Source organism: Eptesicus fuscus, chromosome 4 (genome assembly GCF_027574615.1).
Source record: "Eptesicus fuscus isolate TK198812 chromosome 4, DD_ASM_mEF_20220401, whole genome shotgun sequence".
NCBI classification, from domain to species: Eukaryota; Metazoa; Chordata; class Mammalia; order Chiroptera; family Vespertilionidae; genus Eptesicus; species Eptesicus fuscus.
In genome coordinates this window covers 40,299,067-40,323,451 of record NC_072476.1, presented here as the reverse complement: position 1 = coordinate 40,323,451, position 24,385 = coordinate 40,299,067, and the positions used below count along the sequence as shown (strand labels likewise).

Genomic DNA, 24,385 nt, shown 5'->3' with positions numbered 1-24,385 from the left:
TTTTTTAAGTCTTGTTTAGTATCTTATTTTTCACTTGTGTCTTTTTGCTTTTTTATCCTTATTAGTTTTAAATTAAACATTCTAATTGCATTTACTCCATATTTTTCTGCACAGAACTATAGAATGCTTGTTTGTGAAGCTATAGAGGCCAATTCCCCTACTCTCTGTTGAGTGAATGTGAAAATGTTGGTGACTTCAATTGGAATTTACTTAGAAATAATAAATAAACATACTGCTTAAATCCTGCACTGTTTTATTATTTCAAAGTATTTCAGGGCCTATTAGCTTAAAAAAAATAGTTCTAATAAAACAATTTTTAAAAATTCAGTTCTCCAAAATAGACTATATTATAAATCTAATGAGATTTAATTGTATGACAAATTCTACATTTTTCATAGCAAAGACTTCTGGAAAGAGCCTACATTCATGCTGGATTAACCACATGGCAAAAGTGACAGAATAAGCCCACCAAAGCCATGTCTGTTGATTCTATACAGAAAATAAATTGTTCCAGACCCAAAATAAATTTTTAAAAATGTACAGTGGAAATCGGAGTAAAATTAATAACTCTTAAATATGCAATTATGTAGAATATCATATTGGCATTGAAAGGGTAAAAGCTAAGTAATGGGAAGGATTGGGTTTTATAAAAGCAAAAGAAGGGAAAGCTTTCAAAAGTAGTATGAAATGAATGCTAGCATTAACATTGCTGTTTATAGGAGTAAGGGATAAAAGAACTAAAATCACTCCAACCATTGAAATGGTTCATTATCTTATTATTTGTCAGTTTGCTAGAGTAATGCACGCTGGTTGTAAAAAGTATAACAAAACTATGTAACATAAAAAGAAGTCTTCCAGGAGCCAAACCCAAAGTAAGAAAATCCTTTTACAGTGTCTTATGTTTGGTTTTAGTCATTTATACCATTTATAATTTTGGGTTCTTTTTAACAAAAAGATGAGCTTAGATAAGCAATAATTTACTTAACTTGTCCCTTATTAGGCAACAATTTTCTTGTTTTCAATATTTCACAATTTGCAAATGAGAGTACAGTGAATACTCTCAATAGTAAATATATCTGTGCACATTTGCAAGGTGAACCTACGTTTCTCGAAATAGATTGCTGGAGAGGGTAATAACGTTTTACATTTTAATATATATTACCAAATTTCTTTAAAAATTATTAGATTACAGTATTACACATCTACCAAAAGTACTGGCCTTTGGCCCATACTGTCATCAACACTGGTTAAGAAATGAAATATTTTTAAATGTTGATTTAAAGAGGTGTTAAAACATTATACTGGAAACATTTGTTCCTCTCCCCTAGAATAGCAAAAGGAATAGGATTAAACTAAAAATAACAGTATTGACAGGAGAGAGAAACACATGCAAATATAAATCCTAAAATCCTAACTCAGGAAACAGTTCAAACTCTCAAAGGAGAAGGGTTATGATAAAAAGGTTAGTTCAGTTTGATGTACTCCATTCATTTATTTTTGCCTTTACTCCCTCACCTTTGGGGTCAAATTCATAAAATCCTAAGACCAAAGATCTATAAGTCTAGTACCTATGTTTTCTTCTATGCAACTTATTGTTTCAGGTCTTATACTTAGAACTTTGATCCATTTTGAGTTAATTTTTGTACATAGGGACAAACAGTAGTCTAGTTTTATTCTTTTGCATGTGGCTTTCCAATTTTCCCAGCACCATTTATTAAAGAGTCTTTCCTTTCCACTGTATGTCTTTTATTCCTTTGTCAAAATTATTTGCCCATATACATATGAGTTTATTTCTGGGTTCTCAATTCTGTTCTATTCTGTGTATCTGTGTTTCTGCTAATACCATGCTGTCTTGATTATTGTCACTTTGTAGTATAATTTGAAATATAATACCTCCACTTTGGTTTTTTTTTTTTCTCAAAATTGCTTCAGATATTTGGAGTCTTTTGTAGGTCCATACAAATGGGGTGATTTTTTTCTATTTCTTTTAAAAAAGTCATTTGGATTTTGATGGGAATTACACTAAATCTGTATATTGCTTTGGGTAATATGGACATTTTAATTATGTTGATTCTTCCAATCCATGAACATGAAATATCTTTCCATTTCATTGTGCCTTTTTCAGTCTCTTTTAATAATGCTTTGTAGTTTTCACGATTAGGTCCTTTACATCCTTTGTTAAGTTTATACCTAGGTATTTTATTCTTTTGGTTGCATTTGCAAAAGGAATTGTTTTTTCATTTCTTTTTCTGAAATTTCATTATTAGTATAAAGGAATGCAGTGGATTTTTGTACATTGACTTTTTATCCTGCAGCTTTCCTGTATTTGTTTCTAAACACTTTTTGGTGGAGTCTTTAGGGTTTCCTATATAAAGAATCATGCCATCTGCAAAAACGTGACAATTTTACTTTCTTATTCCCAATTTGGATGCCTTTTATTTCATTCTCTTGTGTGTTTGCTAAAAAGCTTCTGCAGAGCAAAAGAAACTGCCCACAAAGCAAAAAGGCAGCCAACTGAATGAAAGAAGATATTTACAAATATCAGCTTTGACAAGGGGTTAATATCTAAAATATATAAAGAACTCATATAACCCAACACCAAACAAACAATACAATTAAAAAAATGGGCAGACCCGAACAGACACTTCTCCTAAGAAGACATACAAATGGCCAACACATATATGAAAAAATTTTCAACTTTATTAGCTATCAGGAAAATGCAAATCAAAGCTACAATGAGATTCCACCTCACATCTGTTAGAATGGCTATTATCAACAAGAAAGTAATAAGTGTTGGAGAGGTTGTGGAGAAAAAGGAACTCTCATTCACTGTTGGTGGGAATGTAAACTGGTATAGCCACTATGGAAAAACAATATGGAGGCTCCTCAAAAAATTAAGAATACCATTAAGTTACCATATGACCCAGCAGTTCCTCTTATGGGTATCTACCTGAAAAATCTGAAAATATTTATCTGCAAAATATATGCCCCTATGTTCACTGCAACATTATTCATGGTGGCCAAGACATGGAGACAACTGAAGTGTCCTTGATAGATGATTTTTTTGAATACTACTCAGACATAAGAAAAGTTGAAATACTGCCATTTGCAACTACATGGATGGATATTGAGAATATCATGATAAGGAAAGTAAGTTAGAAAAAGTTAAGAACAATATGATTCACTCACATGAGGGAATAAAACTGAAAGCTACAAATGAACAAACAACAAAAACAAAAACTCATAGACACATACAATAGTATGGTGGCAGCCAGAGGGAAGAGGAGTGGGAGTGGTAAAGGATAAAGGGGATCAAATATCTGGTGACAGATGATGATTTGACTTTGGGTGGTGGGAACACATTGAAACATACAGATCATGTATCAGAATTTTACACTTGAAACCTATCTAATCTTATACTCCAATACATTTAAATTTAAGAAAAGAAGTTCACATGATAATTAAAATCTAATATCCATAAATTCTTTGCAGTTTTTTGCCAACTAGTATAAAGAACAAATTTGCTGTGAAATATTGACCAGCCTGATAATTATTTTTAAATCAAATATTACTCTTACTGAAGATAAAAATACAAAGTTCTGATGTCAATGATAATAGAAGGTAGGGGTGTCTTCTGATTTAAGATAAAGCTTTTCACTGTCTTATTAAAACCTGTTTGAAGCCAGAACCCACTGTCTACTCTATATTAATTTACACTTTAAGCTTTGACACTTCTTGTAGCAACATTGTATATGATACATAGATATTAAGATTGAAAGACTCCAGTGATGTCGTATTTCCTGCTATTTTAATAAGTAATAATTAAGTAGAAATGAAATTATTCACAACTTACACAACTAAATTGAAGCCACCAGTTACCTGATTGTCCTTCAAACACCCATTTAATCAGTATGCATTTTTAATGGTAACAGTTACATGCTTACTGAGAGAGCTTAATTAAAGAAATACAATGATGAAATTAGCAAAGGTACTAAAGGAAGCCATCTAGATATTTAATCTCTCAATCCATAGACTATCTGTATGTACTTTATGTTTTTAAAATGCATTTAGGAAATATTTGGTGAGCCAATATAGCAATACCAGATGTACTTTGCAACCTCATTATAAAACAGATGGTCTTATGATCACACTTGTGTTTTAAAAGGTGTTATTAAGGTTCACATTTATGGCACATGCTTCTTGTTTAATATTGTGAATGGTATCATGCTGTCAGAGCATATCATACACTTCTTTTTCCTTTGCATCTGTTCAGTATGATTACTGATTCTCTTAGCAGGAGGGATAAATTATCTAGTTACATTGTTGGGAGTAAGGTATATCACAGAGTCTTGATTTTCTTAATAACATTATGACATCTGTATAACACTACAAGCAACCATGAAAAATCAACACATATGTGTAAAAGCCATGTCAGATTGCATCTAGTTTATTAAATATCTGATCTATGTAACTTAGCAAGATTTGATGTGGACATTTAATTTCTTAATGGTGTCTTTATGCTATATATGATAGAGTTTTATTTAACTAAGCTCAAAGATAAAATGCATTCTGGAAGTGATTATTTATTAAGAGACAATAACTATAATTATTCTTGGCATAGTGAACTAATAATAAAAATATTAGCCTATGTTTAGCCATAATAGAAAATAAATGTGTCAGCATAAGCATGCCTTTCTGAAGAAAGCATTTAGGCATTATAGCTTTTGCTCATACAATAAATTTCAATTTTGTCACTTCTTTAGAATATAATAAAATATAAGAAAAGTGTTGTGGTTTTTTTTTTAAAGCTGACTTGTCTATAAAGTCAGGCTGTGTCCTGACATCTGGCAATGCTCCCTGCCTGATTTGTCAAGGTAACCTAAGTCTGAATATGAGTAATCCAGTTGGGATTTATTTTGTGATCTTAATTGACTAAATTAATACTACTGTAAGGAGAGATCTTCATCCATTCAACTAGCATTTTTTACCAATTACTAAATGCTCTTGTGCTAGCCACTGGGGATACAAATATAAGTGTATCATTGTGCATGCCCTCAAGAAGATCACAGACAAGTGCTGGCGAGGATGGGGAGAAAAAGGAACCCTCTTGCACTGCTGGTGGGAATGCAGACTGGTGCAGCCACTGTGGAGAACAGTATGGAGTTTCCTCAAAAAACTCAAAATGGAACTCCCATTTGACCCAGTGATCCCACATCTAGGAATATATCCCAAGAAACTAGAAACACCAATCAGAAAAGATATATGCACCCCCATGTTCATAGCAGCACAATTTACAATAGCTAAGATTTGGAAACAGCCTAAGTGCCCATCAGCAGATGAGTGGACTAAAAAACTGTGGTACATCTACACAATGGAATACTACACTGCGGTAAAAAAAAAAAAGAAGAAGAAGAAATTCTTACCATTTGCAGCAGAATGGATGGAACTGGAGAGCATTATGCTAAGCAAAATAAGTCAGTCAGAGAAAGATAAATATCACATGATCTCACTCATTTGTGGAATATAATGAACAACATAAACTGATGAACAAAAACAGATCCAGAGACAGAGAAGCATCAAACCTCAGAGGGAAGGTAGGGGAGGGTGGGGGTAAGGAGGAGAGAACAACCAAAAGACTTGTATGGATGCATATAAGCCTAACCAATGGACACAAACACCAGGGGGGTGAGGGCATGAGTGGCGGGGGAGGGCAATGGGGAGATAAGGACCCATATGTGATACCTTAATCAATAAAGAAAATTTTTTTTTAAAAAAAGATCACAGTCCAGTGGTAAAGCAGAATGCAAATAAATGACAGAGAAAGAGAGAGAGAGAGAGAGAGAGAGAGAGAGAGAGAGAGAGAGAGAGAATTACTACCATTGCAAACAAATATTTAAGCTGTAATTAATTATATTAATTTTAAAGTATTAAAGAAGAAGTTTACTGATATCTATAATTTACTTTGACATGCACCTAGAAAAAAATGGATTAATGATGGATGGATGGAAGGTAGATAGATGATAGATAGATACATAGATATATAGATACATAGATAGATACATAGATAGATACATAGATACATAGATAGAAAAGCAAATACAGTAAAATATTAATGGTATAATCTAGGTGCTGTGTATACAGAATTTTTTTCTGTAAAATTCTTTTTTTTAAATATATTTTATTGATTTTTACAGAGAGGAAAGGAGAAGGAGAGAGAGCTAGAAACATAGATGAGAGAGAAACTTCAATCAGCTGCCTCCTGCACACCCCCTACTGGGGATGTGCCCGCAACCAAGGTACATGCCCTTGACTGGGAATCGAACTTGGGACCCTTGAGTCCACAGGCCGATGCTCTATCCACTGAGCCAAACCGATTAGGGCTCTGTAAAATTCTTTAAAATATTTCATGCTTGAAAACTTTTTATAATAAAATGCCAATAAGGAAAATAAAGCTGGATGTTTACAATTGAAATTATGGAGAAAGAAGGGTAATTGTTGGTTATGGCTAATTTAGAGTAACATGAGAATGGTTGGCTGTTTTAGGGTGAAAAATGGGATAAATAAAGGAAAATCAAGGAATTGAGAAACCAGGGCAGGGAACTTGAAGGTTTGTCTATTTGAATCTATATGGATATTAAAATCATCACAATTCTATATCTGTTTGTACTAGACAACCAGTACTCAAATATTTGAGGAATAAGAGAGACTGGCCTGTGTGTAGCTAACAGAAACAAAAATAACCAGTAACATAATTTGATGGCAGAAGCTTCAATGATGGAGGCTTTTTTAGAAGGAGGGATGAACAATGTTCTGAATACAGCAGATAGAAACAAAAAGGGCATCTATTCCAGTTTCAGACTCAGAGACACAAAGGCCATAGGAGGAAAATTAGCCACTACCTGAGAAAGCTACATAAAATATAGAGTGGTTAGTATGTACAATCAAGTCTTGGTTAGAGCATGAAGATAAAGGAAATGTTTAATGTAGAGATGAAAGATACAGGAGGTTTTGATAAGGACAAATTACAAGTTACAGAGAGTGCACCAGCAGAGTTTAGGGAATAAATTAGGACTTGGGGTAGGAAGGAAATGGAGACAAACAAGGTTAAACACAAGCCATCTAAGGATGAGGGTCTGGGGCTTCTGGTGGGGAATAAAATACACAGAAACCAAAGGTGTGATGCGTATATTCTTTGTAGTCTCAGAGACCAACAAGGTGATGAAGTTCTGAATGATGGAAGGGGAAAAGGAGATGTGGGTATCCTTTGAAAAGCAGGCAGACAGCTGGGGAATGGATTTCCAAGCAGGGGAAACAGCCTGGGGAAAGGCTTAGAGGCTGTGACAATAGAATGTTCCAGGGATTACAAGTATAGTTCATTGAGTATTTGTGGTACATAAGTGCAAGGATGGGAGTTCTAATATTTGAAGCTTCAGGTCTTATATGCCAAGTGGAAAGAGTTTTAAACAACCCTATAAGCAATGAGGAACCATTGAAGATAAAGGGGAAAATTCACAACCATCTTGGGTTTCTGAGATGATTATGGAGCCAGTTACTATACAGGAAGTAATAAGAGCTGAGAGCATTTGAAAGTTGAGAATACTTGGATCAGGGGAAATATAATGAATTGCTCTTGTACCATGAGGTTGAATGCAAATGTATGATAAGAATTTGGGTTATAGAAGCAGGGAATGAGTGTGGATTGCTAAACAGCTGTTAGCAGTTTTAAATACTGAACTAAAATGCTTCACTATTACTGCTAGCACAAACATTATAATAAAAGAATGCAAATTAGCAGGACAGAAGCAGGGAAATCAAGAGAGATTTATAAGATTAACACATTATAAGACATTCTGACTTGAAAAAAAGTGTGTTAAATAATAAGTTAATATATGCCAATAGCAAGAAAAGAGTAGTTTGATATAGTATCTATTTTTTATTTAGTAATACTTTCAAGAGTTATAACTTTGTAATTAAGAGCCTATCACTATTATATACCCGATGCAATATGGAGTCAACAAAATTGGAAACATAGTCTTAGATCAGTTACTGAGTTGGATTAAACAAAACTTAATGTGTTCCAAATAATTTGCTGGCATTAACCTAGGAACTCATATGGCTTCATTATTCCACAAGCCATGATGACCTATTTTTTTGGCGATGGCCCCACAGTGGTACTATTCTGAAAATCACAATACAAAGCTAATGAAGAATGAATTTAAACCCTAATGAATATATTAAATATTCATGACCATAAAAGACTCCTTCTTAAAAAAATTAAGAATAATTCATAAATACATTTTTATTTTTGGTATTATGTCCCAAAACACTTAGGGCATACAATTTCTCCAATCAGTGGATCCATGAAGAGATCAGTTTCATTAAGAATATACAAACATACATTGCAATCCATTTCTACATTTAAAATTATTAATGTTATGAGTTCTTATCTATAATAATAAAAGGGCAATATGCTAATTAGACTGGATGGCTGAACGGCGGAATTACTGTCCGATGACCTTCTGGACGACCATCTAGAGGACCATCCAGGACCACAGTATGACACCCATGGCACCAGGCCAGCCAAGGCAGGTGCAATGCGATTGGTCAGGGGCCTGGACATCGCCCCATGATCGCCCTGCAGAGGGAGGCCCAGGCCACCGGGCGGGCTGCAGTGGGTGGGCTGCAGTGGGTGGGTGGGGCCTCCCTCTGCAAGGGAAGCCTGGGTCCCGGGTGCCAGAAGGAAGCTGGTGCCGGCAGCCAGGGGAAGAAAAGCCTACTCTTGCATGAATTTCATGCATCGGGCCTCTAGTGTTATATATAATATTATGAAAATGAAAAGTTCACTTTCTGAAAACTGAAAAGAAATTCATTTATTCCAAGGGGAAAGACCATTTCTTTACTTCATATGGAAACTATCTTGCAAAAGTCTTAATTATAAAGCAAAATAGAAACCTAAAACTATAGCTTTGGGCTTCTTTTTTTGACAAAAAAATGGTTATATATGGGTTATTCACCATTCTGTCAATTTCATGTGCCTGTTTTCCCAGTCCTACTTAGATACAGTATTCTAGACTACATGGACATAAAATCATTAAAGGCTAGAACACTGTCAAAATTCTAATCAGAGTTGACATTTGTTAAACCACATCTGTCAGTACTTGAACTTGACACACTATCAGAGTTAGTAAAGACACATTTAGTATTCTTACACGAAATACAATTTCTTTAAAAACTGTTTTAAAATGTCTATCTATTTTTGTTCTAACTGTTCAGTCTTGCAATACAAAGCCAATGAAGAATGAACTTAAACCCCACTGATAGATTATTTACACTACTAGAGGCCTGGTGCACGACATTCGTACACTGGTGGGAGGTGGGGAGTCCCTCAGCCCGCCTGCACCCTCTTGCAGTCCGGGAACCCTCAGGGGATGTCTGCCTGCTGGCTTAGGCCCACTCCCTGTGGGGTCCTTAGCGTTGCCGCAGAGGTGGGAGAGGCTCCTGCCACTGCCGCTGCGCTCACCAGCCTTGAGCCCGACTTGTGGCTGAGCTGTGCTCCCTCTGTGGGAGTGCAACTGACCACTAAGGGTTAGCTCCTGCATTGAGTGTCTGCCCCCTTGTGGTCAATGCGCATCATAGCGACTGGTGGTTCTGCTGCTTGGTCAATTTGCATATTAGCCTTTTATTATATAGGATTGTTCCTTGGGTTCTACTGAATTTGCAGTTTCGGGTTTTTTAATTTATTTAGTTATTAGAGTTTCTTATATTAATAACAGGTCATATTCTAAGTAAGATATAATCCTTTTTCAGCTACAAGATATGTATCAAAACTGAGGCAACTGTAAGAATTCTAGCAGCTTCTTTAATTTATAGTCTGGCTGTAGCCCTGCAATAGTGCTGCTGAATCTCAATGCTGAAGATAACGTAGGTAATTTGTAAATGGCAGGCTGATGAGGTTGTCAAGTAATTGTTACCCTTCTACCCAGGATTTCTGAGAAGAAGTTATAATTAGTGGTTGCTTAATTTAAGAACTGTTAGAATTAACAGTGCTTTTATCATCCAAATAGAAAAGAATGAGAGTAACTCCATTTAAAACTAAGTTCTATTCTGATAAAGATATACACAGCACTTAAATCAGCATATAATCAAACATAATAACCACCTCCCTCAAATCTAAAACAAATTAGGTCACCCAAGAATAAATTAAGAACTGAGCACTTAGTATTTTACCAGTATCTTTCTTCCTCTCTTTTTGCTCAAGTCTTGCATAAATGGCTCAATGAAAATGACCCATTGGACTCCAATTTTTTAAAAACAATTATGTTGGAACCTTTGATTTTATCATTGGTCTTGTCTTCTCTTCATCCTAGAACTTATGCATCCTCTAACATTCTTTCCTTTATGTCTAGTTTCCAGATCAAAAATCACTTCCTAAACTTAGTAATAGAACTTTCCTTCTTGTTTAAAAACTTTTTTTTAAATATATGTTTTTATTTATTTCAGAGAGGAAGGGAGAGATAGAAACATAAATGATGAGAATCATTGATGGGCTGCCTCCTGCATGCCCCCTACTGGAATCAAACCAGGCATGTTCCCTTGACTGGAATTGAACCCAGAACCCTTCAGTCTACAGGCTGACACTCTATCCACTGAGCCAAACCACCTAGGGCTTTTCCTTTTTTTAACTTTGATGTGTCTCTGGGTCTTCCTACTCTAGTTCATTCTGGAAAATCAATATGCTTGATCAAACAGCAGCCTATCTACAGCCTCCCCAAACAACCTAATGGGTTTGTGAATTTCACCTTAAAATAATATATAACCCTCTGCCTATCCCATTTTCCCCCTTAGGATTCTTGCTCTTGGCCTTTTTTCCTAGGGAAAAAGAAAAAAAATTAAGGAGCAGGAACATTTTGATTTGTCTGAAATGAATCTAGGAAAAGAGAGGAAGTAGTTGAGTAGCCTATATGTAACTTCTGATAGCTACAGGATAGTATATATTATCTACTTTTACTTATTCCCTGACCAACTGAGCAACTGAGTGGGATTAAAACCTCAATGATGTAGATTATATTTCCCCAAAACTGGTACTTATTTTCTAAGACAAGCATTTCTTAAAACCCCAGAAAACTTCTTAGTCCATTTTTTAAGCATGCTAGGAAACCAATTCGTTTTTAAAACCAATGAAGGCTATCAAGTATTTAATCCACCTCTCCTATACAACTGAACCCTAATAACCAAGTAATTAAAAAGTTATTCTTCAGAACAACTCCTAAATGAAAAAGAAATGACAGAATTAAAATATCACCATTTTTGAACCATTAAGAAATTAATGGAGCTAGACAATGATCAGAATAGGTACTGATGTTCCAGAAGGAGTCACATATTCATGCCTTCTCATGGAAGTACACAATATTATCAATGAAATGTTTTATAAGTACCAAATCACAGGAAATATAGGTGTTAGGGAACAAAATAAATGGCACCATGGTATTTAGGGGTGATTTTAGTGCTTAAAATAATACTATATATATATGGCTAATATGCAAAGTGTCCCCTCAGGAGTTTGATCAGAGGACTGGGACTTTGATTGCTCACTATGATGTGCGCTGACCACCAGGGGATGACACAGAACAAAGGAAGGCCCCGGCTGGTAGCCGGCAGCCAGCAGCTGGGGAAGGAAGCTTCCGGCCGGCAGCCAAAAGGCCCCAATCAGCCCTGATCGCAGGCCAGGCCTAGGGACCTTACCTGTGGAAGCATTTCATGCACCAGGCCTCTAGTAATAGAATAATTTTAAAACTCAAAACTTCATAACAAAATATATCTTTTTTAGAACAAGTATAATTAATAGTGACACTGAGAGCATAGAATAACACCTTAAATAGATTTATATTCATTTGTTTGTTTTCTTTCAGGGTTCAAACAAATTTATATTCATTTGTTTGTTTTCTTTCAGCCCTCTGCTGCCTGTTGTTCAATGTACAAAAATTATTTATGAATTATATGTGAAATTCCATACATTTAATCCCATTTTCTAGTTGTTTACAGCAAAAAGTAATCCCAGAGACTGTTAGTCTCTCAGGACTGAGAGATGAACCTTTATTAAAACATGATCTTTAATATTTTCCTCTTTATTAAAACATGATCTTTAATATTTTGAAACAAAACTTTGGTGAATCAAAACCTAGGATGCCCTCCAGCTATCTTATATAATAAAAGAGTAATATGCAAATTGACTTTGCCTATACTACACCCAAAAGCCACGCCCACCAGCCAATCAGGAGTATGCAAATTAACCCAACCAAGATGGCTGCTGACATGGAGCGAGCAGGAGGCTTGGGTTTCCCTGGCAATGGAGTCAGCCAAGCTTTCCGCACACCCTGCCCATGGGGGACTCCACTCAAGGCTACAAACTTTCAATTATAGAAGATAAATAAATCCCAACAAAAATGGCGGCAACCACAGAGCTGGAGAGAGCAGGAGGCTTGAGTTGCCCCTGGCGATGGAGGAAGCCAAGTTTCCGCAGCCCTGGCCTGCCTTGGCCTCTGCTCAAGGCTACAAAGTTTCAATTATAGAAGATACATAAATCCCAACAAAAATGGCTACGGCCATGGAGCGAGCAGGAGGCTTGGCTCTGCTCAAGGCTACAAAGTTTCAATTATAGAAGTTAAATAAATCCCAGATACCAGGGCCTCCACTTGGGTCGCTGGGGGGCGTGGCCAGCCTGCAAACCACCACAGGCCCCTCACCCAGGCCACCCCATGCCCCAAGGGAACCCCCACCCTGATCTGGGCCACCTTTCAGGGCAAACCAGCTGGCCCCAACCTGTGCACCAGGCCTCTATCCTATATAATAAAAGAGTAATATGCAAATTGACCATCACTCCAACACACAAGATGGCTGCCCCCATGTGGACACAAGATGGCCACCACAAGATGGCCAGCAAGGGGGGGGGGGCAGTTGGGAGGACCAGGCCTGCAAGGGAGGGCAGTTGGGGGCGATCAAGCCTACAGGAAAGGGCAGTTGGGGGGGACCCAAGCCTGCAGGGGAAGGCAGTTAGGGGTGACCAAGCCTGGAGGGGAGGGCAGTTAGGGGCAAAAAGGATGGCAGGGGAGCAGTTAGGCATCAATCAGGGGAGTGGTTAGAGGGTAATCAGACTGGCAGGCAGAAGCGGTTAGGGGCAATCAGGAAGGCAGGCAGGTGAGCAGTTGGGGGCGATCCCGGTAGGATCGGGCCTAAACGAGCAGTCGGACATCCCTCGAGGGGTCCCAGATTGAAGAGGGTACAGGCTGGGCTGAGGGACACACCCCCTCCATGCACGAATTTCATGCACCGGGCCTCTAGTCCTATATAATAAAAGCCTAATATGCAAATAGACCGAATGGTGGAACAACCGAACTGAACCGCGTCCAGCACGGCCAGTGGTGAATCTGAGGAGGGGTGGTGAAGGATTAAAGAAAAGAGACAAGAGAATATAGTTGGGGGCAGGTGGATCACTGGGCCTGGATGAGGACACAGGGACCCCTGCCTGTAAGCCTAATCTTTATTCCATAGTCAGATCACACAAAGCAAAACAAGGGAGTGGTCAAGATATTTACAATGTTCTTGTGAGTTTCCAATCTGCTTTTTTCCTGTTATTGCCATTCTCTGAACTCTATCAAGCTTTGTTTGATACCTCCTGCAGCCCACATCCCTCAGCTACCTAGGACTACAAGGTCAGACTATAAGGTCAAGCTTGCATACAAACATAGCCTTTGGCTATAATTGTGCTGGGAGGGCTTTGGCCTCCTAGCTGGGACTTGTATGTGGCTTTGCCACAAGAGGAATGTGCCCTCTTGTCAGCCTGAGGCTTGATCCTGTCCAAACACTGTAGCCACTCTCCACAACAAACAACCAAACACTGGTCGCTATGACATGCACTGACCACCAGGGGGTGCGCACAGAACATAGTGGGCATCAGCAGCAGGCAACAGAGCGCAGAACATGGCGGGCATCAGCCACGGTGGGATGATGGAGCAGGTGAGTGAGGGCACTAGACAAAGGCAGGGTGCCAGTTGCTGTTATTGGGGCGAGCCTCTGGTGGTTACTGAAAATTCTTTGCTCCTGTGCACTGCAGTCTTGCCCGGCGCCCACACCTGCTGTCGGTGCCTGGCACCACCCCCAATTGCTCAGCGCCGTCAGAGGGTGCAAATGGCGGCTGCCGGCCCTGATTGCTCCTCAGGGCTTCTCCACCTCCCCCTGCTCCTGAGGGGTGATTGAGGCCGGCAGCTGCCGCTCACACCCACTGCCAGCACCGGAGCCACTGCTTGTACCCACTGCCGGCACCAGCCCCACTCGCACCTGCTGCTGGTGCCTGGCGCCGGTCCCGATCGCTCAGCACCATCAGCAGGTGTTTGCGGCAGCTGCTGGCCTCTATCACCCCTGAGGGCTTCTCCATCTCCCCCTGTTCCTGAAGGGTGATCAGGGCAGCAGCCACCGCTCACACCCGCTGCTGGAACCAGCCCTACTCACTCCTACTGACAGTGTTGGCCCCAATTACTCCACACCCTCAGCAGGTGCGAGTGGGGCTGGTACCGTCAGTGCATGGGAGCGGCGGAGGTGGGAGCGGGGCTGCCAGCAGACAGGGGACTGGGGCCATGGCAGGAGGGGCCAGGCGGGGGTGCGGAGGATGGGCCAAGATCTGCCCCTGTGCCCACCACAGCGTTGCGGCCCACAGTTCCTTTCCAGGTGCACGAATTTGTGCACTGGGCCCCTAGTAGAAAATAAAAATATAAGTATCTTTTAATGACAGATACATAGTAAACAAAAAAAAAATCACTGTTTATTGTAAAGATGTTGAGAATGTCATCTATGACATGATGGTTTCAGAGAGGAAGACCTAGTTGATGTACTTCTCTGATCTTAATATCACATTGCCTTTCTAAAAACAAGGCATAATTTACACTATAGACAATCAGTGCAACAAAATTACTGCATTTATTAGAGGCCCGGTGCATGAAATTCATGCACAAGGGGGGAGGGCCCTCAGCCTGGCCTGCATCCTCTCACAATCTGGGACCCCTCAGGCCTAAACCTGCAGTTGGACATCCCTCTCGCAATCTGGGATGCTGCATGCACCAGTGACCATACTTTTCATACAGGTGAAAGGCATCTTGCTGTTTTTATGGTCAGCTACAGTTTTTTTGCCCTGATTATAAAAAGTAGTACATAACATGATCCTTCTGAGGCAGTAGTACCATTTCCCCCATCTTATGGGTGAAAAAACTGAAGCAGAGAGAAGTTAAGTAATTGGCTTTGTCACACAGTTATAAGTGTCAGAATCAGGGCTAACCACAAAATGTACAAGCCAGAGTCCATCGCTGCATCATCCTATTTTTTCAGTGTTAGAGTAGCCTTGCCAGGTTTTAATTTTTAAATCCAAGAGACTATTCCCAATATATAGGGTAGGGTTCCTAGGCCTGGCTGGTGGTCAGGGCCATCTGTGGGATGACCGGCAGGCGGGGCAATTGGGGGGGACCCCGCTGGCACCCGCCTTGGCTAGTGGCCTGGTGCCACCTGCTGGCCGGCCCCACCCCCCAATCACCACTGCTGGTCGCCTCCCTCTGCAGTGGGGAGGGTGGGGGGACAGACATTCAACACAGAAGCTGCTCCTGCGTTGAGCATCTGCCCACTGGTGGTCAGTGCGTATCACAGGGACTGGTCGTTCTGCCAGTCATTCCACCATTTGGTCAATTTGCATAGTAGGGTTTTATTATATAGAATTAGCACTATAATCTTAGAGTTTAATCTATTGTTCATCCCTAAAATAAGGTATAGGACATTGTGACTTCCTTTTATATATTACCCTTCTTTTGGTTATATCTTATTTTCCTGCCTTTATTTCCCTTTGCCTCATTTTTTTCATTTTAACCTATAACACATTGTTTTCTATGTTTGCAAAGTTCAAAACAGTTCTGCTCTATGTATAGTATCAAACCATTTTCATGGGCCTTACCTTGAATAGATGCAAGGTTTCCTTTCACATTAAAAATCAAATCTCTGTTCAAACCCCTTACTTTCTATTTGTAGAGCCTTACAATTGTCCTCAGCCACCAGAGAGAGAGAGTTGCCTTTAAATGTTGATCAAAATGAATCAAAGCCAATCACTATATTGAAAATTAATCTGAACTGGGCTTTAATAATGTTTTCTGAATTTATCTTTAAATTATTATAGACTTTGTTGCATAATCTGTAGCCTATCTTGGGTTAATTGGCAAACAAAAGAAATAAATTATATATGAAGGGATTTATAGGTCATAAAAATACATTAGCTCATTAATTACTGAACATTCAATAAATAATTAGATTAATGAGAAAGAATAACATGGTTATCATAAATTATTAGTATAATTTATACATTCTTGTCATAGTGTTATAAATCTGCCACCAGTGATTTTGTGTCAAGAGACTTGGATTGCCCACTATACCTCTATGATCTCAAGCATATTTGTTATTCTTAAAAAATGAATACTTCATATGTATCATGCCTATCTCACAAATTCACAATCAAGATAAAATGAGATCATGGAAAATCATAACAGTTTGAATTATTGAGGTAAATATTTATCAAGAACTCTCTACATTGTGTTTCCATTTAATCACCAACATAATCTTATGAGGTTGATTATCATACCCATTTTCATAAATAATCTTGTTACATAGAGCTTATGTATTTTGCCCAAGGGCACATAGATATTAAAAGATAGAATTAGAATTTGATATCAGCTAGTCTGATTTCAGAACAAAGTTCTTAGTCAAAATGCTAAATTGCTAAGTATCAGCTGCATCCCTTCAGATTCTGTAAAACTTGGTTATGTAATATTAACAAGTTATTTCAAAATTTTAAGATCTAAAATTCCAAGAATAGAAACTTTTCTTTAGATTTCCTAGACATATAAAGTGACAAATCTAATCAAAACACTCCATAAAAATTCAAATGAAACTTAGACAAAAATATGTTGGAGAATTGATTTAGCAAACATGTTAGCCGAGTGACTTGCAAATTTTCTGTCTCTTATACAGTGACTAGTTATAACCTTCAGTATGTTTTATTTATATACACATAAAACATTGAATCTTAAATAAATCCATTAGTAGTTCAATTACTGGGTTTATTATTATTTAGTAATTTAATTTAAATAAAAAACTGAAACCTGAAGGGTTAATCTTAGACATTAAAGAAATATAAAACCTGGGATCTATTGTCTTTCGAATTCAGAAAACGCAATCATATCCATCCATTGAGATTTTCTCTCACATTCCAAGTTTCCACTGTACTGTGAAATTTGGAGAACAACACTGCCATCCAGGGGATAAAGGATTGAAAAGGCAGAGCCAGAATAACTGAAAAACTTAATGCAGAGGTCCTCAGGAGGGATTGAAACACTCAGTTGTGTTACAATCTGTTGTGAGATAAATTACTAATGATAGTTTGAGTACTAAAGATTGAAAATATGCTTAACAAAAGACAGAATTCCAAATAACTTTTACTGACTCATCCAAGTAAGAGAAAGGTGTAACATTACAATCACCTTGTTAGTACCAGCTCATAAATTTCTCTCTATTATTTTTTAGTCCTCACCAGAGGCTATGTTGATTTATTCATTTATTTATTTATTTTTGTTAATCCCCACCCAAAAATATTTTTTCTATTACATTTATTTTTTAGTATTTTATTCTCTCTGATATTATTATAAGTAGGATTGTTATCTTAATTTCCTTTTGGGTAGTTTGTAATTGTGTAGAAACGCAACTGATTTTGTTTGTTGATTTTTTTTTAATCCTGCAACTTACTGAATGTGTGTATTAGTTCAAATAAGTGGGGTTTCTTTGTTATATCTTTAGAGTTTTTTTACATATGAGATCATGTCATCTGCAAACAGAGATAATTTAACTTTTTTTTTCCAATTTGAATGCCTTTATTTCCCTTTCTTGCCAAATTTCTATGGCTAAGACTTCCAGTACCATGTTCAATAAGTGCAGTGACAGTGGGCATCCTTGTCTTATTCCTAAAATTAGAAAAAAAGCTTTGAACCTTCCACCACTGAGTATGATGTTAGCTGTGGGATCGTCATATACGGCCTTTATTATGTTGAGGTACATTCCTTCTATACCAAATTTGTTTAGAGATTTTATCATAAAAGGATGTTGAAGTTCTCATTTTGTTAATTTATTGTTTTCCTGATTCCATTTGATTTTATATCTGTTCTTTTTTGAAATTCTTTAGGATGATTATTTTGAAATCTTTATTAGGCAGTTCATAGTTCTCCATTTCTTCTGACGGGTTATTGGAGCTTCATTTTGTTACTTTGATGGTCTCGTGTTTCCATCATGACTTATCATTATCCTAGTAACCTTCGATTGTTGGCTGCACATCTGAAGAGGCACTCGTCTCTAGTAGACCTTACAGACTGGAGTCATCATGGAGAGTCACTCCCCACTCACCTCGGCCAGAGATTCTGCATAGGCCATTTGGCAGGGTCCACAGGCAGGATAGCTAGTGGGATTTGTGGGCAGGAACAGGTCAGCTGGCACGGTCCACAGATGAGCGGGTTCATTGCTGGAATCTGCAGATAGGCATGCTTGATGCTAACATCTACAACCATACCTTTCTAATCCTACCTAATAATAGACAAATATGCAAATTGACCATACCTCCAACACACCCACAAGCCACGCCCACCATCCAATCAGAGCAAGTATGCAAATTAACCCAAACCAAGATGGCTACAGCCACAGAGAGCAAGGTTTCCTAGGTAAAAGAGGAAGTCAAGCTTTCCACTTGCCCTTGCCAGGCCTTAGCCTCCACTCAAGCTACAAAGTTTCAATTATAGAAGGTAAACAAATTCAAACAAATGGCAGCAGAATGGAGCTTGAGAGAGCAGGCCAGGGTTGCCACCGGCAACAGGGGAAGCAAAGCTTTCCGCACAACCTGGCCGGGCCCACCCGCTTAAGGCAACAAAGTTTCAATTATAACCCCAACAGAAATGGCTGCCAGCCTCGGAGGGAGCCCCAGGCTTGGCTCTGCTCCAGGCTACAAAGTTTCAATTGTAGAAGGAAACTAAATTCCAGATACCAGGGCCTCTGCTTGGGTTGCCAGGGGTCGTGGCCGGCCTGCAAACCACCACAGGCCCCTCGCTTAGGCTGCCCCACCTGATCCGGGACACCCTTCAGGGCAAAGCAGCTGGCCCCCACCCCTGTACCAGGCCTCTATCCTATCTAATAAAAGAGTAATATGCAGATTGATCATCACTGCAACACACAATATAACTGCGCCCATGTGGTAAAGATCCTGCCCCCATGTGGACACAAGATGGCCACCACAAAATGGTCAGCAGGAGAGGGCAGTTGGGAGGCACCCGGCCTGCAAGGGAGAGCAGTTGAGAAGGACCAGGCCTGCAAGGGAGGGCAGTTGGAGGTGATCAACCCTGCAGGAGATGGAAGTTAGGGGTAACCAGGCCGGCAGAGGAGGGAAGTTGGGGGCAAACACGCTGGCAGCAGAGTGGTTAGGGGGTGATCAGGCTGGCAGGCAGAAGTGGTTAGGAGCAATCAGGAAGGCAGGCAGGCAAGCAGTTGGGAGCCAGCAGTCCTGGATTGTGAGAGGGATGTCTGACTGGGATCGGGCCTAAACGGGCAGTCGGACATCCCTCGAGGGGTCCCATATTGGAGAGGGTACAGGCTGGGCTGAGGGACAACCCCCCTCCGTGCACGAATTTCGTGCACCGGGCCGCTAGTAGCTACAATAAAATTAAAACATATGTGGGGGAAATTCTTTAAAGGGGAAAATCAATATGATCAAAGCAATGGAAATTAAAAAGGCAAATGATAAAATTCAGCAACCATTTCTACCCATAAAAAAGCTGCTGGAAAAATAAAACTACTTGAATTTTATTAAACTATTCACCATAATGAACAACAAATATTTCAAATGGTGAAATGTTAAAGCCATTCCCATTAAAATCAGGAACAAGCTGGGATATTCACCATCACTGTTACTACTTATTGTTTTATAATTTCTAGTATAATAATACACTAAAATAAAATAATTGGCATAAATACTAAAAAAAGATGTAATTCTCTTTCTGGTAATGTGGTTATATACTTGGAAAATTCTCCTCCCTCAGAAAAACACACACACAACAAAACACTTGGATAAGTGATTGCATAACAAATATATCCAAAATAAAAATATGTAGCTTATATCTATACTGGCACTATCAGCTAACACAGGCAGAAATGAGAAAACATATGCAGTTGACAACTGTAACAAACAAACAAACAAACAAACATGAGAATATATTTTAATTTTTGTTTTAAAAGTGTATACTACCACATGGTACAAAATTTAAAAGATACAAAAGGGAACAAGGAAGAAATACTTTATTTGTTTTTCAGCCACTGACTTCCCCTCCAGGGAACAAAAATGCTATATAATCAAGTAAATGTAATATATATATCTCCTTCCTGTAAACACACACAAAAGATAGCATACTATAGTATAATGTCACTTGATTTGTTCATCAAAGAATATATAAGGACAAGTCTTCCATTCCAGTAAATAAAAGAGTTGATTATTATTCTTTTTTTATATATATTTTATTGATTTCAGAGAAGAAGGGAGAGGGAGAGAGAGAGAGAAATATCAATGATGAGAGAGAATCATTGATTAGCTGCCTCCTGCATGCCCCCTACTGGGGATTGAGCCTGAAACCTGGGCATGTGCCCTTGGCTAGAATCGAACCTGGGACCCTTCAGTCCGCAGGCCAATGCTCTATCTACTGAGCCAAACCAACTAGGGCTGATTATTCTTCTTAATGAATCCATTAATTTAACCAGTTAAGTATTGATGGACAAGTTTCCTCCAAACTTTTGTTATTACAAACACTCATGTAATAAGTATTCTTGTATATGCATCATCAATTTGTATCAATATAACTGTAGAATTTTTTAGAAGGAGAATTGCTAGTTCAATGGTAAGTGTATTTATTTAACAGCTTTATTAAGGTATAATTAACACACAATAAACTGTGCATAATTAAAGTGCACATATTTTGACATATGCATACAATGTGGTACCATGACCAAAATCAAGATAATGAACATATCAATCACTCCCAGAAGTTTCTTCTTGACTTGTTGTGATTAGTCCCTCCCCTCATTCTATCCTCCCCCATACCCTCATGTCCTTAGGCAAACCCATTGACCTATTTTTTGTTACTATGCATTAGTTTGCATTTCCTAGAATTTTACATAAATAGAATAATACAGTATATAGTTCTTTGGTCTGAATTCTATCAGCATAATTATTGAAAAATTCATCCATATTGTAGTATATATCATTCTTTTTTACTCTGAGTGGTGGCCCATTGTGTGTGTGGTGTGTGTATGTGTGTATCTGTGTATATACCACAGTTTATTCCTTTGTCAGCTGAATGGAAATTTGAGTTGTTTCTATTTTTTAGTTCTTACAAATGAAGCTTCTCTGAACATTCATGCCCAAGTCTTCATGTGAATATGTGTAGTCATCTCTTATTTGATCTAAGAGGGGAATGTCTAGATCATTTGGCTGATGGATGTATAAGTTAAGAAACTACCAAATTTTTCTAAAGTGATTCTGCCATTTTACATTCCCAAAAATGATACTTGAGAGTTCCAGTCAGTCCAATGTGTTTTTATAAAGATTCTGATTTTGTTCTGATATCCAAGAAATCTGTGCCTAACCATAGGTCACAACATTCTTGTCCTATGTTTTCTTCTATAAGTTTTATAGTTTTAAGTTTTATATTGAGGTGTATGACCAATTTTAAGTTGTTTTTGTATTTGGTGTGCAATATGTGTCAAAGTACTCTTTCTCATATGGATATCTGATTGTTTCAGACCAACTTTTGAAAAGACTACATATTCCCCACTGAATTACCTTTGCAACATTGTTGAAAATCAGTTGTCCATATATATGTAGGTCTATGTCACAATTCTATTCTGATTGCTAAATATCCATATGCTTAGTTGTAATCTAGAAATGTCCTGGCCTGATGTGGCTCAGTGTTGAGCATCGACCCAAGAGGTCACTGGATCGATCCCGGTCAGGGCACATGCCCAAGCATGCAGGAGGCAACCGATCAATGTTTTTATCTCTCTATCCCTCTCCTTTCAACTCACTTTAAAAATCAATTTAAAAAATTTTAGAAATGTACGACTACAATTTTTGAAAGTGCAAAATGATAGAAATGGCAATCATCAGGCATGTTAGATAAGGAAAAGATTACTTTTGAGATAACTTCCTTTTCTCAAAGAAAGTGGGTGTTAGGAACCAAATTGCATCTTGCCAAAATGCATATATTGAAGCTTTAACCCCCAATGTGATTGTATTTGGAGACAAAGCCTTCAGGGAGGTAACAGGTGAAATGCAATCACAAGGGTGGAGCCCTAACCCAATAGTATTATTATCCTCATAAGAAGAGTAAGAGACACCCGAGAAGTGTCTCTCCAGGTGCACATTGGAAAGGCCACCTGAGGCCATAGCAAGAAGGCTGTCTCTGAAAGCCAAGAAAACTCTCACCAGAAACAACCCTGATGGCACCTTGAAATTGTACTTTGAGCCTTCAGAACTGTTAGAAAATTAACTTCTGTAAAGATACCCAGTAGTGGTATTTTGTTATGATATGTTGGGAGTTCAGTAATTCTTGACAAACTTGAAATTGGGAAACTTGAGTCCCCATTAAACATTCTTTAGATCTTTACTTCCACTGATTGGAATACTGCAATAAAGAGGAAAATGGTCTCACACTAGTTGCTTTAATGATACTAAATCTGTTGTTTCATATATCTGACAACATTTAAATGATCCAGGTCAGTCCTTCAGGAATAAAGGAAGAGGTGGTTTGATGGCATTGCCTTCTAGAGAAACTTGTAATCTGATTAATATAAATATATTATTATTACTAGAGGAAATGTGAATGGCTTAATGAGAGCAGGTTACTAGAATCACCTCTGTAAAGAATCAAAATAATTTTTGAGATTGACTTGGAAGTGATACATTAGGGCCAAATGAAAAACTACCAGTCACTTTAAAAATGAGCATCTAAGGTTTCTGAGAACTTATTATATAAAGGAGTAGACAGAACACAAGAAATTTCAAATTAGACTATCCTATATAATAAAGAGGTAATATGCAAATTGATCCTCATGCCCTCACAAGATGGCTGCCTACAACCAGGCTGGCACGGGGGTTAGTGGAGGACGACCAAATGACTGAATAAGCAGGCTGCGTGGGGCAACCAGGCCGGTAGGGGGGTTAGTGAGGGACGACCAAATGACTGAACAGCAGGCTGCGTGGGGTGACCAGGCTGGCAGGGGGGCCATGAGGGGCAACAAGGCCGGCGGGGGAGGGGCAGTTGGGGGTGACCAGGCTGGCAGGGGGGGCAGTAAGGGGTGACCAGACAGGCAGGCAGGTGAGCGATTAGGAGCCAGCAGTCCAGGATTGTGAGAGGGATGTCTGACTGCTGGTTTAGACCTGATGGCCTAAACCAGCAGTCGGACATCCCCTGAGGAGTACCGGATTGGAGAGGGTGCAGTCTGGGCTGAGGGCTGCCCCCCCCCCCCCCCGTGAATGAATTTTGTGCACCAGGCCTCTAGTTGTAAATAATATAAGAATAAACTGTTGATGAGAAAAATTAACTTCTGTTGGGGGTCTATGGGAAGGATTTTTTAAAAAGGATAGATGGAATTTGACCTGATCTTGTAAATTAGTACTGGTGAAGTATCAAAGGCAAAGGAGAGAGCTTGGGCTAAGAAAAGATAGAAAACAAATGCTGAGCCTGAGGAGACAGTAGTTGCTAGAAATATGAGGTGTTAGAAAATAAGAGGTGTGGTCATGAGTAAATACCATAGCCTTTAAGAACCACAGACAAACTTCATAATAAGAATACATTTTCTGAAGCATTATGAAATCATAACAACACCTTTCTCCCAAATAAGAAAACACCTTTTCCATAAAGTCCTACATTTAGCTTTAAAACATCCTTTCCTAGGTATTTATGTTTTTTCTTTCTTTTTTTTTCTCCCTAGGTATTTATGTATGTAGTGTCTACTACCTGCTGAGTTGAAAAAGCCCCTACATAGGAACTCATCTCTTTAAAAATATATATGTATTTTATTTTATTTCAGAGAGGAAGGGAGAGGGAGAGAAACATCAATGATGAGAATCATTTATCAGCTGCCTCCTGCACACTCCCCTACTGGGGATCGAGCCCAACTGGGGCGTGTACCCTTGACAGGAATCGAACCTGAGACCCTTCAGTCTGCAGCCCAGTGCTCTATCCACTGAGCCAAACTGGCTAGGGCAGGAGCTCAT

The 24,385-nt window shown here is 38.7% G+C and overlaps 1 long non-coding RNA gene across 2 annotated transcripts in view; it reads right to left on the bottom strand.

Annotated features, from left to right (window-relative positions):
- LOC129148834 (uncharacterized) overlaps window positions 1-24,385 on the bottom strand; it is a 102,885-nt gene that overhangs the window by 76,830 nt on the left and 1,670 nt on the right. The gene's annotated exons all lie outside the window — the stretch shown is intronic.